Below are 16,146 nucleotides of genomic sequence, written 5' to 3' on the forward strand. Positions count from 1 at the left end.
AAAACTCCAGTAGCAGTTGTGTGTACAGCCCCCAGCAAGGCTTGCACCACAGCACGTGGTTGGATCACCACCTCTAGCTCAGAGGCTCACAGGGTCCAGCCTCCAGCACTGCTCCCCAGTCCCTCTCCAGGACTTGCCCCATCTCACACCTTTTCTTGCTGCCTTGGGACAGGATCCACATCAAACCCAGGCTGAGCATCCTGTGCTTCCTCCTGCTCTTGCTCCTCCTCGATCGCAGCCGCTTCTCCTCTCGCTGTCACATCACAGGATGCTGCACCTCATTCATCTCCAACAGCTTTGGAGGGGCTTGGAAGGAAGGAAGCAGACCCAGTGTCTGCTGCATGAGCTGCTTGTGCCATCCAGCACCAGCCCAGGAGCTCCACAAAGTCGGGCACAAAGTGCACACAGGCACTGCCACCGCTGCTTGTCCCTGTCCCCTTCCTGAGAGCATCCCAGGGGAACAGGAGCCCAGCTGCCCTCAGTCCTCTCTCTCTGCAGGCTCCCAACGAGTCCCTCAGGGGAAACAGATGCACAGACCGAGGAGTTGCTGGAGGAGGAGGAGCACAGCCAAGTCCCTGTGATCTCCTGTTGTTCCATCTCTGTCTTGAAGTGCTCATGGCACTCTCTCAGAAGTGTGTTTTCCATATAGATTGTCCACCTGAGGATATGGGATCCCTTTGTAGGCATTAGTTAGTTAATTAAGTTTCCCTGTGCTTCTCTGAGGCAGGGAAATGATGCTCCCTGGGTTTTTATACCTATGTAAACTGAGGCACGGAGAGGTTACTCATCTGCGGGAAAGTCCAGAGGCAGTTCGCAGGAGATCTGGTTCAGGGGGTGGTATTTCCTCAGGAAAGAAGAAGGAGAAGTCCTAAAAATCAGGAGGGGAAAAAATCCAAAGCCAGAAAAAGCCTCAGAAAAGGGGGAAATAATTTTTTGGAAAGCTACACGTTGAAGCAATTTTATATAAAGCATTTGGAAACAAAGCACGGCACTTAGCTCAAAATTAAAATCTTCTGGTGGGGAACAGGTTCTGCTTCAAACACCACGGTCTTAAACACGGGTCAGCCCTCGGTTTAAGAAGGACCAGGAGGATTTTCAGTGCTGAATTAGAATTGCCAAAGGGGTGAGCAGCATAAACAAGGCGAGAGAAGGGAAGGATGCTGGGGGGAAGGACATCGGGAGCAAGTCTGAACCGGGGACGTGAAGGCTTGTGAGAATCCCTCAGCGTGCCTTAGAAAACCAGTTTTGTTTAGCTAAGCCCCAACTCAAACACACTCGAAAATCCAGAGTTTTACCAGGCTGGTATGGAGCTGTGAACAAGCTGCTATTGTTCGAGTGAAGAATGACGTCCCTGTCACCCGCATTTCGGGGATGCTGGGGCGTGAGCCTGGCTCCCCTGGGCAAGGAAGGCACAGTGTAGGCTTGGAGTGAAGCTGCACGTGTTAAAAACCCCAACAGCTGTACAGCAATGAGCAATGTCAACCCTTTGCCTCGCTCTGCCTGCTGCTCTTCTCCCCAGGGATCCATCCCACCCCACTCAGTGACTCCCCAGACGGAGGGGAATGTCCACTCGCCACGTCTCGGAGCCTGAAGGAGAACACAGGCAACCTCTGGGATGGGAACTGGTCGTGCTGTGGATGCACAAGGGCTCTTCCCAGCTGAGGAACTGGGAAATCGGGGCGGTGCCCAAGGTCTGTGCTCGGTCCCCTTGGTGCAAAGGGCTCACCCAGCACCTGCAGCTCCGGCAGCTCAGGAAATGCCTTTTCCTGCACGAGACAAGAGAAGGGAAAATAAAGAGATGAAAGCCTGGTGAGCTCAGACAGTGTGAAATAGCCCCGGGGGACAGCAGGGATGGGTGGGAGGTGTCGGCAGCCAGGCCTGGCTCCCTCTGCCAGGCAGGACCCTGCATGTTCAGGCACCGGTGAGCACTCACCAGTGTGCCAGCGAGTTACTGACTGATTCTCACCCATTTGTGCTGCTTGGGCACCACCACAAAAAACACCAAACAGGCAGGAACGGGCCTTTTTCCAAGGGGAGTGCAGCAGGGTCAGCTGGAAGTTGGGCTTTTGGAGCTGCTTGAGGGTCATTCATACACATACCACTCCCACCAGCTTCCACTGGGGTCACCACTAAGACCTGGGTTAGGGGAATGGTGTGTTCCTGCCTCTTGGTGGTGTGGGTTGGCAGTATTTCTTTGATATTGGTGGCTGATTCTCCAGCTGCTGGCACTTTCCAGACCATGTTTACAATCCCAGACCATGTTTACAGTCTGAATGACTAAAAAGTGCGACTCCATCACAGGGAAATATCTTCATCTAGAGCAGATCTGTCACCCAAAGGTGGTGATCTGCCTCTGCCATGGCAGTCATCTGGGGTGATAGCTACAGGTAGTATCAGTGGTGCTGTTGTTGGATGCTCATCAGATCATGGCTGTTAAATTCTCTCATCCATGTGTGATTCTTAAGCATCTGTGCTGGTCCCACCTTCCTCTCCAGGATACTCCCTCCCCAGAGCTGGGGAGATGCTGCTTTCATGGCCTCCTCCTTGCAGAAAGGATGAGGGCAAGGGCTGGAAGCACTTCCCTTGCTCCATGGCCACCTCCCACTCTGCAACAACCTGCTGGAAGAGCCAAGAGCTGGTTGTGGGGTCTGTGGGGTGCAAACAGGACACAAAGGAGGCAGGAGACAGGAAATGGTCCAACCTTTCCAACCTTCCCAACCTGGTGTACTCTTAGTCAACCAGCAGCAGGATCCACCCACCAGAATGTCTGGACCAGCTGGCAAAACAGGGGTCTCCAGCCCAAAATGTGGTGCCACAAGCCCCCTGACCCTCATCCAAAGGCTGTGATTCTTGGTGTCACTGTGAAATCAGGAGCACTAGAGCTGCAAATGATGTTGGTCACCACTTTGCAGAGCAGGGGGTTTATCTGTGGGCAATTCATGTCCCACAGAAGGAAAAGAAAGCAATAATTGAAGCTCGTGCCCATTTAAAATACCTTACATCAGAACTGAAGAACTGAAGCTGTTTTTTCCACTGCAGAAATTATTTGGCCTTGAACCATCCAGACCTCACTTGCTATTCTGCAGTTGAATGGAGCCTTTTGTGAGGATTTTAAAAAATAATTACTACAAAGCACTTCAAGAGGAACTCTGATTGTCGTCTAGTTTTCATTTCATGCTTTCATGACATTTTTGTTCAAGGATGAATCTTTTATGAAATGTCTGTTTTAGGTTACACCCTCCAGAACCTTATTATTTGCCTTAAAAATTCCATCAGGGGCAGGAGCATATTCTTTAAGCTCTCCCATTAGTATAACTAAATTCATCAGAGTAATATTACTATTCATGCAAAATAGGTGTCGTCTTTCTTTAAACCTCTTGGCAAGTGGTTAAACTGATTTTAACAAGTATGCAGTGCCAACTTCTTAAAGCTTTGAAAAGTCTGAAGATTCCCAGGCTGCAAAGGACTATTTACATGGTTAAAATTATACACATATCCTCTCTACTTAAAACTGTCCCCTCATCACTTAAGACCCTTGCAAATCCATTCTGACTTCAAAAGAAGGAAAAGTTCCTCTTCCAAGAATTTTTTTTCCCTCCCTGTTAGCACAGCCTGGGCTTTCCAGGTTGTGAGAGCCACCAAATTTAGCTGGGGGGCCAAACTGAGCTTGTAGTTTCATGGGTGCTTCTGCCATTGAGAGAGAAAATTAATGAAAGGTCTTGTATTTTCAAAGCCTATTGAAAATGTAATTGTAGAGATAAAAGATCTAAAATATTTTGGAGATGCTGTTGTTGTCCACTCTTGTAACTCATACCAGCATCACAAGTGATGGCAGGAAATCCTGTGGGACACTTTCTCCTGAGCTGATTATGATGTTTACAAATTGCACCTTGACTCCTTGGCTGTCCTCACCCACCCAAATCCTGACTCCTTTCCTCAGTCTCTGCAGCAAATGACTCTGAATGACCCCGATGCTCACAAAGGGAAAACTTCAAAGTTGTATCCACAATGAATTCATGGGAACTAATTGTTTTAATTCATAGAAATGTCGAGGGCGGGATATTTGCAAGTGTGTTCAGCCAAGGAGCAGGAACACACAATGCTGTGGGTAGCACAGGCAGGTGAAGCCACACTGGCAGAACCCACCCAAAGGATCTGCAGTGTTTCTGTAGAGCAGTAAACTTGAAATGCCATTAAAAGATTAAAAGAATTGTTCTCATCTGAGACTTGTAAGTTGTTGGACTGTACTCAGGGAGCTGCTCTGGCCTGAATTCTGTATCTTTATTACCTTCCCTCCTGGCCTGGAAACCTTTTGATGAATTCATTGAAAATCTGATTTTCCTATGAAGGTATCATACTAATGTCAAGGAATCCTGTATCTGTTCAAGATCCTTGTCTCATGTTGGAAGTTGTCTCAAGCGTGAGGAAAGTTACTGTGCTGATCCCAGCAGGGGAAAAAAGGAGTTTGATAAAGTACTCTGACACGGGAACCACACAAGCTACATGTGTTCCTACTGTATTCCAGTGCTTCATTTTATTTTGTAACTGTATTGAGCTGGGCTAATCTGTAAAATGGAGTGATATTTTCAGGGAAATGCTGCAAGTCATGTGCTAGGCACGTTCGTGGAAGTCCTCCCATTTTCACAAACATAAGTCAAGAAACTAAGATGCCAACAATTGCCTCAAGGTCAAAAGTTGTTCACATCTCATGTTTTCATCTGGGTCATTGTTGGGGAAAAAAAGAAAGATAGATATATATATGTAGTATGGTGGGGGAGCGGAGTAAATGGTCAACCACAATGCACAGATCCAGATTGGGATCTAAATACCTTTAAAGTTCAGGAGTTCTCGTATCCTGGGAGCAGGTTCAAAGCCATCTCTAGATTACACAGCCCCGTCTGCTGTACTTGTTGTTGTACCTGTCCGACTTGCAGAGCGACCAGGGGAATATCTTTCTCTAAAAGCCTCTCATTAGAGAAAATATGAATTACAGAAAGTAACTCAATACCTACCTAGGCTCCTTGCCATACTGCTTTCCCACTTTCTTCAAAGGAAAGTTTTCCTGTATTTTGTGTGGATTCAAATCAACACACAAAGGAAAATATGCAGGGTTTTGAGCCCAGCAATCAGCTGGGAACCTGCACTGAGGGAGGTGGAGAGATGCTGACTGCAACACAGTTGGGTCAAAAAGTCTCCGTCTTGATTTACTGCTAATTTTTCGAGATAAAATATTGTTTAAGCAAAAAAAAAGTAGGAATTTTATGGAGCACTTGTCTGGTTGTGATGAAATGGCTTTTACTCTACTTCATGGGTGAAACAGGAGGGTGATGGAGCTCAAGGCTGGAGGAGACCCTGCTGTCACTGTGCTGTTTGTGTGACACATCCCACAGAGCAACTCCAGGCCCGGGATTCTGTCCAGGTGGAATAAACCTAAACAAAAAATAAACAGAAACACCGGTGGCAGTAATAATTGCACGTGTTCCTCTGCAAACAGGTGTGCTCTTCAGAGGTTAATGACTTGTGTGTGTGTGTGGTGGAGCAGTCTTTGGGTGAGCAGCTTCCGAACGGAATCGCGACGGCAGGATCCGAGCTGGCCCCGGACGTTATTGTGTGAGGCACCTCAGGATACCTGGGGTCTGAAAGGAAACTCCTTTATAACATATCAATCCTTGCACTCCCTATAAAGTGCCCTGCATTTATTTGCAAGGCTTCTGAGGTGTGTTTCATGGTTTGAATGGGGCCATTAGGAGAATCCCCAGGAGCTCCTGGCCAGGCTGGAATCGCTTCCCCAGGATGTGCAGGGAGTGAATAGCTGAGCTCCTCTGCTCCACTCCTGGAGTGACCAGCTCATGACAGCACTAATTAAGGAGCAGACAACTCTCACTTTCAAAGCAGAGCTGCTGTCAGCAGGAGAAGGGAGAAATCCCTTTCCCTTGGCAGGAGGCTGGTTAGTGGGACAACCACCGGACAAAACTAAGGAAGCACAAAGCGCTCAGCCTGGCTCTCTCCATACAATGGCACATGGATCTTTGAAATGTAAAAGTTGCCTTCCCAAAGAGCAGAGAAGTGGCGAAGAACAGAACCAAATTGCACTTCTCTGATCTTTTATTTTATTTTTTTATTAAGGCTGTTTAAGGATCTTTTGATCTCGCTGAGGTATTTATTATCACGGTCTATTTGTCTGCAAATAGTCTAACACTGACCCAAGCTGCACCAGGAGGGGTTCAGGTTGGATATGAGGAAAAATCCTTTCACTGAAAGAGAGGTTAAGCATTGGAACAGGCTCCCCAGGGAAATAGTGGAGTCACCATCCTTGGAAGTGTTCAAAAAAACAAGGAATCGTGGCACTTTGTGATATGGTTTAGTGGCCATGGTGGTATTTGGTCTAGGGTTGGACTTGATGATCTTGGGGTTTTTTTCTAACCTTAATGGTCCTGTGATTCTATGAATGGTGACATCATTGACATCCAAAGAGAATTCACATGGAGCAAGGTCTCCCCAGGAGCACTTGGGGTGGAAGGGGCTTTATCCCAGACCTGCCCCCAGTGAGGTTTAGGTGGGTTTTGAAAGTGGAGCCCAAATTCTTGCCTGGTCTCTCTGGAGCACTGGATGTTGCTCAGTAAAATCCCTCCCCTAATTCAGCCCTGTCTGCAGGATCACCCTCTGATGGTTCCATGGGATGACACAAGCACTAGCCATCCTCCAACAGGTTATAACTGAGCTTTAGGGAGGCTAAATCCCAGGATCCCTTGTTCATTATCCCAGGGGATATCAGTGGGTCCCTTTTCCCATCAGCAGAGGCTGCAGCATCAAGCCTCAGTCCTGTGAACTGTGTGCAGGTAAAGCAGGGAGGGAGGTTGTGTTAATTAACCCTGGAACGTGCGACCAGTGAGGTTTCACCTGGAGTATCCATCCTCCGAGCACCTAAAGAGCAGAACAATGTCAACAAATTGGACAGGACTCAGAGAAGAGCAATAAAAATGATGAAAGGGCTGGACTGATTTATGAGTGAGGATTAAAAGAGTTACATATGTTTAGCTTGGCAAAATGATGACTAAGGGTGGGATACGGTGTCTGTCGGCAAGTGTGAGAGGGGTGTAAATACCCAGGGAGGACGGGAATTATTTAGCCTGGTTCAAGTGGGAGTAATAAGATTAAATAAAGGAAATAATCTTTGTGACTGGGTTGAAGGAAAAAAAAAAATTCTTCATGGTTAGAGCCCATTTCCCATGTGGAATAATCTCCCAAAGGAAATAGGTGAAGCCCTGGGACTTGAATCGTGTGAGGGGAGTTAAGGGAGCAGAGCACTGGGGAAAACAACATGTGAGCTGGAAAATGCCAATTCCTGTGATTCCAGCCGTGCCATGAGAGCACTTAGGACGTTTATATCCAGCCATTAGCCAATGCTTTGATGTGAGGAGGAAAATAGAGGGGGAAGAGGGGAAAAAAACCCAACCTAACCAACAACAGTTGTACAAATTACCTACATTCTCAAAATTGCAAATTCAAAGGAGAAGAAATTCAAACTATTAGTGCAAGTTTCCCAAAGAGTGCCACTGCCAGGTTGTTGGGAAGGGTTGTGAAACCCTGTCCTGTGGTGTGATGGGGGAAGAACTGACACTGAGCATCCAACAGTGCTCGTGAAGGTGGTCCCAGGCCCCTGTGTGACAAACCAGCTCAGGATTGAGTGGGAATCAAAATAAAGGCATTAACAGGCTCCTGGTTACCCTAATAGCTCCTTATTTGTACAGTGCTTCTGCTAACAATAATTAAAAGAAAAGGTTCCCCCCCCCCGTAATTGTGAAAAGAAGTATAAAAAAAAAAAAGAAAAAAGGTAATAATCTGAAGAGTGCAACTCCACGTTACAAACAAGAACCATATGTTGACTTATCATGGGAAATATGTAAATACAGGCTCGAGCTGATCCGGAGCACATGTTGTTAGTCATGAAGCAGCTATTTAAAATTCCACGGCTGGATCATTAACTTCACAGTATCCTTTATGGAAGACAACAGAGGGCAAATAATCAGAGTGGCACTGAAAATAGCCTTTTTCAGGAGAAATCTCATTTAGCTGAGTTTTATAGGAAGCCCTTTGTGATCTGTTAGCTGGATGGGAGCAGGGTCTCCTCTGTGCTGGTGGACTGGGATGGCTTTCTGCTGCACCAGTAACATGCCCTGGCTCAGAAATTCCCTTTAGACACTCAGGAATGGTCTGTTCTCATCCTGCCTGTGACAGGGGAGCAAAACAGCCGCAGGAAGTGCTAACTGATGGCTCACCTGGGGGTCCCATTTGAAATGTGGTTTACCTGGAAGGATGTGGTGATTGATCACACACACGGAGGAAGGTTTGTCCTGAGGTTTCTCTAAAGCTGTGGCTGTGCAAAGCTGCTGTTCAAATCTTTGCTTTGCAGCAGATTTTCTCAGTCATCTCGGGCAGGTCACTTCTGCCTCTCATCTCTTTCTTTTCTCAGTCGATCCAGACAAGACGACTTCTCTCTGGGGCCAGCTGTGATCAAAGGAGGGCCAGATTGAAAGAGATTCCATAATTAGGAAAAAAACTCATAAAATGCAAGAAAAAGATCCTGGACCCCAGAGAAAGCTCTACCTTAAGCAAACGCTTTAGAGCAGTGAGAGGATGGATTTAGACTAATGCAGTAACTGGGATGGGCATCATCTCATCCCTCTTGGGCTGCACAAGGACAAAAACCTCCCGGAGCCTGTTCGTGTGACCCCTGTTTTGGTGGTTTTGTGCAGCAGGATCTGCAGAGAGCAGGGGGCAGGGGGAGAGGCTGAGCAGGCTGCAGGGGTTAAAAGCATTGCTAAGGCTGTAAACTGGGACCAAACATTTCAGCATCCTCTGTTTCCATCCCAGAGAGTTGGCGGGAGGCAGCGTTTTGCAAAAGTCCTGATTTGCACGTGCTTGGGTATTGCTCAATTTGTTTCTGTGTCATCCTGGACAAAATTCAGAGCCCAGCTTGGTCAGATAAGAGCTTGGCAGTGCCTAACATGAACTGCCTTTCCAGTGGTGAGGTAGCCCGTGGACATCCCCAAACAGGCTGCCCAGTGGGGTTTGGGTACGAGATACTGTGTAAGTGGTCCATGGGACAAGCATATTTTGGGGGAGATGGGAAGGGCTGATGAGTTCAGGAGCAGATCAGGCCCCACCACAGCATCCTTCTCCACATACCTCTGGGACTGCTGGGAAGTGCCAGCAGGGCTGGTACAATACAGAGATGCCCAGTATTGGGAAAGCCTCTACAGATTTTATTATGAGGCAGAACAACCTGCTTAATATGATTTCCCCATCAGATTGAAATATTTGTGCAGTGATTTGGAGGGACAGAGGTAAAGGGGGCAAAAAAAAATGCAGAAAGGGGGAAAGGGAACAGCTTCCATCACTTGGTGATCACTTCCATCACATTCTGTGACTATGCAGAAGCAGCAGCTTCTGGGCAGGTGTGGCTTGGCCAAGCTGCTTCAGATTCGCTCTTTGCATCTTCAGTGAGTGCCCTGACATGTCCCAAATACTGTCCCTGCATCACTCCCAGCCCCTCATCCCAGCTGGAGTCCTGAGGGCAGCACCCAAGCCCGCCCTGCTCCGTGTCCCCTGCACAAACCCTTCAGGTCAAGTGCCAGCGGTGCTATCTCAGGGCAGCGCTGCGGATCAGAGCAGACAAGCAGCATGAGGACAGGGGAAGAGAGGAGTCTGGGAGAATCAAAATCATCAAAAAGTTGTTGGAAGGAGGGAGAGCTAAAGGAGAAGCTTAAAGGAAGCCATTAATATTAATTCGGGGAGATAACAGGAGTTCAATGGCCGTATGAGAGAGGAGAAATCACAACTGCGAGTGCAGGAGCCACTGAGGGAAGGCGGGAGCTGCTCTGAGATGCTCCACATGGAACAAATCCTCCAGTGGTGTAAATCTGGAGAGCTGCATCTGGGGTTTGGGAACTGCATGTGACAGTGGCTGATGTGACAGGGGAGACCCAGGGGAAACAGGGCTGCAAACTGTCTGTGTCAACCAAAGGATCTTATGGGGTGTCTCCCTGCCCTTGGGGTTGTTATGGGGTGTCTCGGTGCTCTTGACTCAGCCATGGATTAGTAGATATGATCATATCATCTCAGGTGCCCACCCAAAATACACTTCAGCATCTCCTGAGAGGGCACAAACCCAGTCTGGAGGAAACTTCTACCTCCCAGCAGTCTCAGCTCAGGGTGTTTCTTTACTTGGCTGCTGGATCAGGTACCTGAAATGCACCATGTAGGTGTGTTATCCAAACTGCACCTTGGTTTGCCTGGGTTCCACCCAGCAGTGCTCAGCTGTGAGGCTCAAAGCCTCCAAGAGGACACTGCAGAGAGCTGCTGCCCCTCAGCTTTAATGTCTGATTTCCTTTTTGATGTCCGGGCTCTGAGTCTTGTTTGTTTTTCGTCTCTGTTACAAGCCTTGTTTTCTGTTCAGCCCTCTCGTTTAGCACAAGAGAAACATCACTCTCTTTTTGTCATTATTAGGATTTTATGGTGCTTTTACTGTTCATGTAAAAGTGCAGGTGGGGTTTGAGGGAATGGATCTGCAGGAGAGGATTTGCTGGGGTGGGGACCAGGGACTAGTTGGTGATGTTGGCAGGAGCATGTCCCCATTGTGTTCCCACTGTGTGCCAGGTGTTGCACCACCCACCCCATGACCACTTCCAGCCTGGGCTGCGTCACAGCTGGTGTCCTTGGCTTGATTCTCCTCTCTGTGCATGTTCAGTTTCAGTGAGAATCACAAATCTGGCATCTTCTGACTTCCAGGCGCTTGAGTTGACAGTCCAAGCCTGGCTTATTTTATGCATCTTATTTAATAACTTTGGAACAACTTTGTTAAACAATATATTGTGCACAAATGCAGCAATTTCCCAATCAGGCAGCATGGTTTTGATTGTCCCTTTTGCAGCAAAATCACATCAAAAAAGGAATGTGAACACATATGAACCTTAGGGCATGTTAGCAAAAGCATGAGCCCAAGCAGGGTGCTGACCTGGGGCAGGAGGGTGTCTGTGTGTCCCTCCAACCCCAGGTCACCTGGGAGTGCAGGTGGGGGCAGCAGTGGGTGGCCAGGGCAGTGATGGGGCTGAGATGGCCTGGGGGTGATGTGGGGCTGGGGACCTGCATGGCAGCCCAGCTTTTAGGGGCTGTGGGGCACACACCACTGTGAGCCCCAGGACCTTCTGGAGGAGCTGTGGCTGAGCAGATGGGAAGCTGTAACTCAACCACTGGCTTTGGGATCTCCTGATAACGGAGTTTGTTTAAACTTCCATGATATTTTGAGAGGAAGCAATGTTTGCTCTTTTGTTGGGCCTTTTTTCCTCTTGTGCTTTGACAGTTTTGTTTCGCTGGGGCACTTTTATGAGGAGCATTTTATTATTTTACTATGTTATTCATCTGCATTTTAATTGCACACAATAAAACTTGAAAGCTTCCAGCAGAGATAAAATCCTATAGTACTTCCCATCCTGTCCCACTGGGGATGAATTGCTGGGGTCACATCGTTTGTCAACAAACACGGCTGAACCCTTTGTAAGAAACACACTGATTTTCCTGAATAATAACAGTGACAGCTTTTAATTGGTGTTATCAGATGGTTAAATTTAACCCGCCTTCATTTCCTTCATTTTGGGGCAACGGGGTGTGATTTGAGCTGAGCTGGCATTGTCTGGAGGCAGGATGAGAAAGACACGAGAGCACCAAGCCTTTTTGGGTGGAATGTGTCATCCCAAAATCCCTGACAAATGCCTGTACCAACACACAGATCCAGCCCCTGCATCAGCTCCACTTTGCATCCTCTGCCCACCAGACCCACCAGCACTGCTGGGTTTGGGTTAACTCTGCAGAGAATTATTTCAAACCCCTTCATAATTACCCAGTTGGGTTTGGTTTTATTCACCAATCACCACAACCCCACCAGAACCAGTTAATTCTGCAGAAACAACCAAAAATTCATCTGTCTGTCAGGTTTAGACCTTCAGCTCTAAACAGCATGATCTGTGGAGCTTGTGCTGGTCCCTCAAAAGTGCAAACACACCTCGATATCTTGTGCTTGAAGGACTATGGTCTGTAAATCACTTTGCCCTCCAACTCTCTGTGGCCTGACAGTCTCTTTCTCCATGTAATTATTAAAGACAAAAAAAAAAAATTAAAAAAAGCAAGTTAAAGTTTTCATGCAGAAAGTGAAGCAGCTCAAATTGCATCCAGGAAAAAAAAAAAAGGTAATCTTCTATGAAAGCATCATCCATCCATTCCTTCTGCCCGCCCCCAGCTGATATTTAAGGGATCAGAAGCAGCATTGCAAGGCAGCATTTAAATCAGCCCAGCTTCATGTATTCCTGCACCTGTGTTTCTCATCAAACCTGCTACCAAAAGGGCTGGTTAAAAGTGCTTTGATCTGACTTTAAATATCCCCAAACATCAGGGACTGGAGGTATTTTAATCTGATTTTACTGGAACTGTGCCGATTTAAGGAAAACAGAGCCCAAAATTAAGTTCGTATTTTCCGTCAATCCCTGGAGTTTGGAAGGAGGAGATTTTTGCTGGGAGTGGGGATGGCAGGAGGATAAGAAGGATAACCTCAGCTTTCCGCTGTGGCTCTTGCAGGGACATCTTTGGAGCACCACTTTGCCATCCTTTGTGGAGGAAAAAAATTGCTGCTCCTTCTTTTTTTAATTTTTGGGGAGTTTTTTTGTGTTTGTGTGAGTTTTTTTTCCTTCTCCACTTTCTTTTCCCACTGCATTTAAAATACGAGTTTGCCTCACCTGATCTGTATTTAGAGACATTTTCACGTGCTGTCCCTCAGTCAAGAGGACGCCGTTTCTTCTTCTCAGGTTTGAACGTGGCGACTCTGGCGCAAAATCCTGAGCGTGATTTAAATGCCCAGGGCCTGATCTCACCTCGACCTGCCATACTCCATCACACACACCCATTTCCCTCGAGGGGGTACTGGAAATCCTCTTTCCATCCTCCCCCATCCTGCTCCAGCTGGCAGCTCTCCGAGCATGGAGACGTTCTCTGGAGCATCTCTCGTTAGCTCCCAGCCACGTTTGTAGAGCAGCCTGGCAGGACTGAGCCAGACACTCAAACAAACCCCTGTTTGTTGCCTGCACATCCTATTTTCCCTCCCCTCTGATGTGTTTGTGTGAGGCAAAGCCGGGCTTTGACATGACACTATTATTAGCTCGCTCTCTCCTGCGTCAGAACCGCGGCCGGTGTCACCTGGCAGCGCCCCCGTGACTTGGAGCTGAGGATTCAGCCTGGAGAACAGCTTTAATAAGGAGTTTATTCTCAGGCTACCTGCTCAGCAGATGTTTTCTGTTTGTTTTGGTTTATGTTTACTTTAATTCTGCTCCTAATGTGCCTTTTATAACATCTTCTGGCAGTACTTCTAGACCCCTCTGTTGTTAAAGGCAAAGCTTTGGCGGCTCTGAGCCGTGTTATCTTTAGATCTCTCCAGTTAGACTTAAGAACTTGCTAAAACATTCAGCTGCAAGCTTTTTTCCCAGGACAGCACAGGATTTTCCCAGTGCTCCTGTGTGTCTCCTCTCCTTGCCCTTGCAGGAGTTGTGGCATCTTGCTGTGAACCATCCAGCTGGTCCAGATGCCGCCCCCTTCAAAGCCCAGCTCTTCCCTAGCCACGGCCAGCAGGACCAAGCTGCAACATGCTGCAGATTTCCCTTCACTTCATTCCTGGGTAAAAACCCCTGACTTGTAAAAGTAGGATTTTTTTGGACAGGCGAGGCTGGCTGAAGCCATAGGAAAGAGAGATGTATAAGCAGAGAAAAGAATGAGCCCGCTCTCGGTGTGGTAGTGGCCTCATCAAAAATAAGATGCATGCCCAGACAGGACAGGCTGAAGGATTATCTCCAACCCTGAGGAAAAAAAAAAAAAGGACTTTTCGTTTCCCAGTGGCCAATTGTTTGGCTGGACATTGATTGAGAGCTGAGGCTCAGATAAAGGCTGGAGGGTTGGCGATAATATCAAAAAGGCAGTCGGAGTCTGGGGCCAGCCAAGTTGTCATTTCCTAATTCTGCTGCTGCTGCTGTCATCCAGCCTTCTGGGGCACTGCAGAGTCTGGAGTGAACTCTTAAAAACTGTTTCAAAAAGTAAAGTCAAACTCTTACTCAGAGCAGTTCTCCCCACCGCAGCCCCAGCTCAGCCTGCTCTTGGATATTGTGCTAAACTTCAGCATTTGATCAAAAAAAAAAAAAAGAAAAAAAAAAAGGAGAGATAAAACATATAGGTAGAAATCAATGGAGCCTTTAAAGGCTGAGCTGTGCAAAAGGCTGCACTTTGCTGTTGTCTTTCTGAACCCTGTGAAATGCTGGGAAACTGTTTTTAATAAACAAGAGTTCAAACAGTGGGGCTCCGTAGCCAACAGTCACGCCTTAAACTCTAAACTTTACATGAAAACTCTCAGATCCCTTTGAACTCTTTTTTTTCTTCCCTGGCAGAGGATTCCAGTGTTTATGCATTTTTTTGAGATTGCTGGCGGGATCATGAGGAGGGTTTTAATATTTTTTTTTAAACAATCTCCTGCCTTCAGAAACCATTAATGCCCACTAAGAAACATCAAGGCATTGCTTTGAAGTGCCTTCTGGCTACAGCCCTCTTACACTCTTTGGTTACTGTGCAATCAAATAATTAAATGGAGCCTAAAAAAATAGTTTTACCTGGTAATTAAACACCCCACGTTGGACAGTTGCGAGGGGTTTTAAAGGCATTGCAAATCTACAAAGGCTTGAAACACAAAAGCACTACATGCTCCTAGAATAAGTGAGTAGACACTTTCTCCCTGCTTTGGCAACCTTTCATGCTGGCAAGGTGAGAGCTTGCCTTCCTCTTCCCGGCGTGTCCAAGGTCAGGGCAGTGAATCCCAAAGGAGAAAGGACAGAGCACAGAGACATAAATTACCAAAGCTAAACTCTCAAACTTTTTTTTTTTTCTTCTTCTTCTTCTTCTTCTTCTTCATTTGTTTGTTTGCTTTGGAATAAACAGCAAGGAAGAAAAAGTTGGAAATAGTATTTTGGCTACTTCATCAAATGTTGGATTGCGGGCCAGCAGCCATCCCAAAGGCCATGGAGCCCAATTTGGACACGAGCTGTCTCTGCAGGCTCTGGGTGTTTGGCTCTGTGTGGTGGCTCTCGGGAATGCCGGGATGTGGATGCCACTGGCACCAGGTTCCACGGGGACACCAGTGCTGGGGCTGTGCTTGGCAGGACCTGCTTGAGCTCATCCTTTTCTGGAAGGCTGGGGAGGAATATTTTGGTGACAGTTTCAGAAGAGCTGGGTGGGTATTGTGATGGGGTGTGTTGGATCTGATGGCCAATAATAATTCCCTGGCTGGGAGGAGAGGGAGAGGGCGAGGGCCACCTCCTCCTCTCCCACGGAAACTCCTCTCCCTTTTGATGGAAGCTTTCTGAACCCTGGTTGTTTCACTTCCCAGAAGTTAGCTGAGAAAGTTTTCCCTGGTTCCAACCTAAATTGGCTCTTCCTTCCTGGAGCTCTGCTTTGATCTGGGCATTTGAATCTCAATGCAAAGCCCTGGTGCTTTGCCTGGTTTTTTCGTGGCAGCACCACAGGGAGGGTTTAACCCCTCCACAGCCACTCTGGCAGGAGCAGGCTCTCCACTGACCGTGTCATCAGCTGCCCCCTCGTTATTCCCAAACCATCTTTGGATACCAGCTGGTTTCACAACATCATTCCCAGGAGCGGTGTCCGGCCCCCAAACCTGCCCTTTGCCTCTGTCCTGCTGGGGCTGGTGGAGGGTGGTTGGTTGGTCCCTGAAGGTGAAGACCCTCAGACAGTGTGTGATCCTTTAACATTTGTACCTGTAGAGGAGAGACACTTGGTGTGGAATGTTTGGGAAAAGGGTGTTGTGTTCGTAGGGCTACCGGAAACCTTTGGGGATATGAGGATTGGAGGACACAAGAGCTTTGGAAAAGGCACAAACCTTATTGTTCCAAGCTCTGCCAGGCTGCTGCAGCCACCTGCAAATACTTCAGAGGGGTGGAAGGATTCTGGTGGACTCTGTGCTGTCCCTATTTTAAGGCTGAACAGGACCCTGAGGGACCAACTGGGCTCCCTCACAGGGGCGATGCTGAGGGTGCAGGGGAGAAA

The sequence above is a fragment of the Pipra filicauda genome, unplaced genomic scaffold, assembly GCF_003945595.2.
Source record: "Pipra filicauda isolate LSUMZ 115617 unplaced genomic scaffold, ASM394559v2 scaffold80_size11013439_pilon, whole genome shotgun sequence".
Classification (NCBI taxonomy): domain Eukaryota; kingdom Metazoa; phylum Chordata; class Aves; order Passeriformes; family Pipridae; genus Pipra; species Pipra filicauda.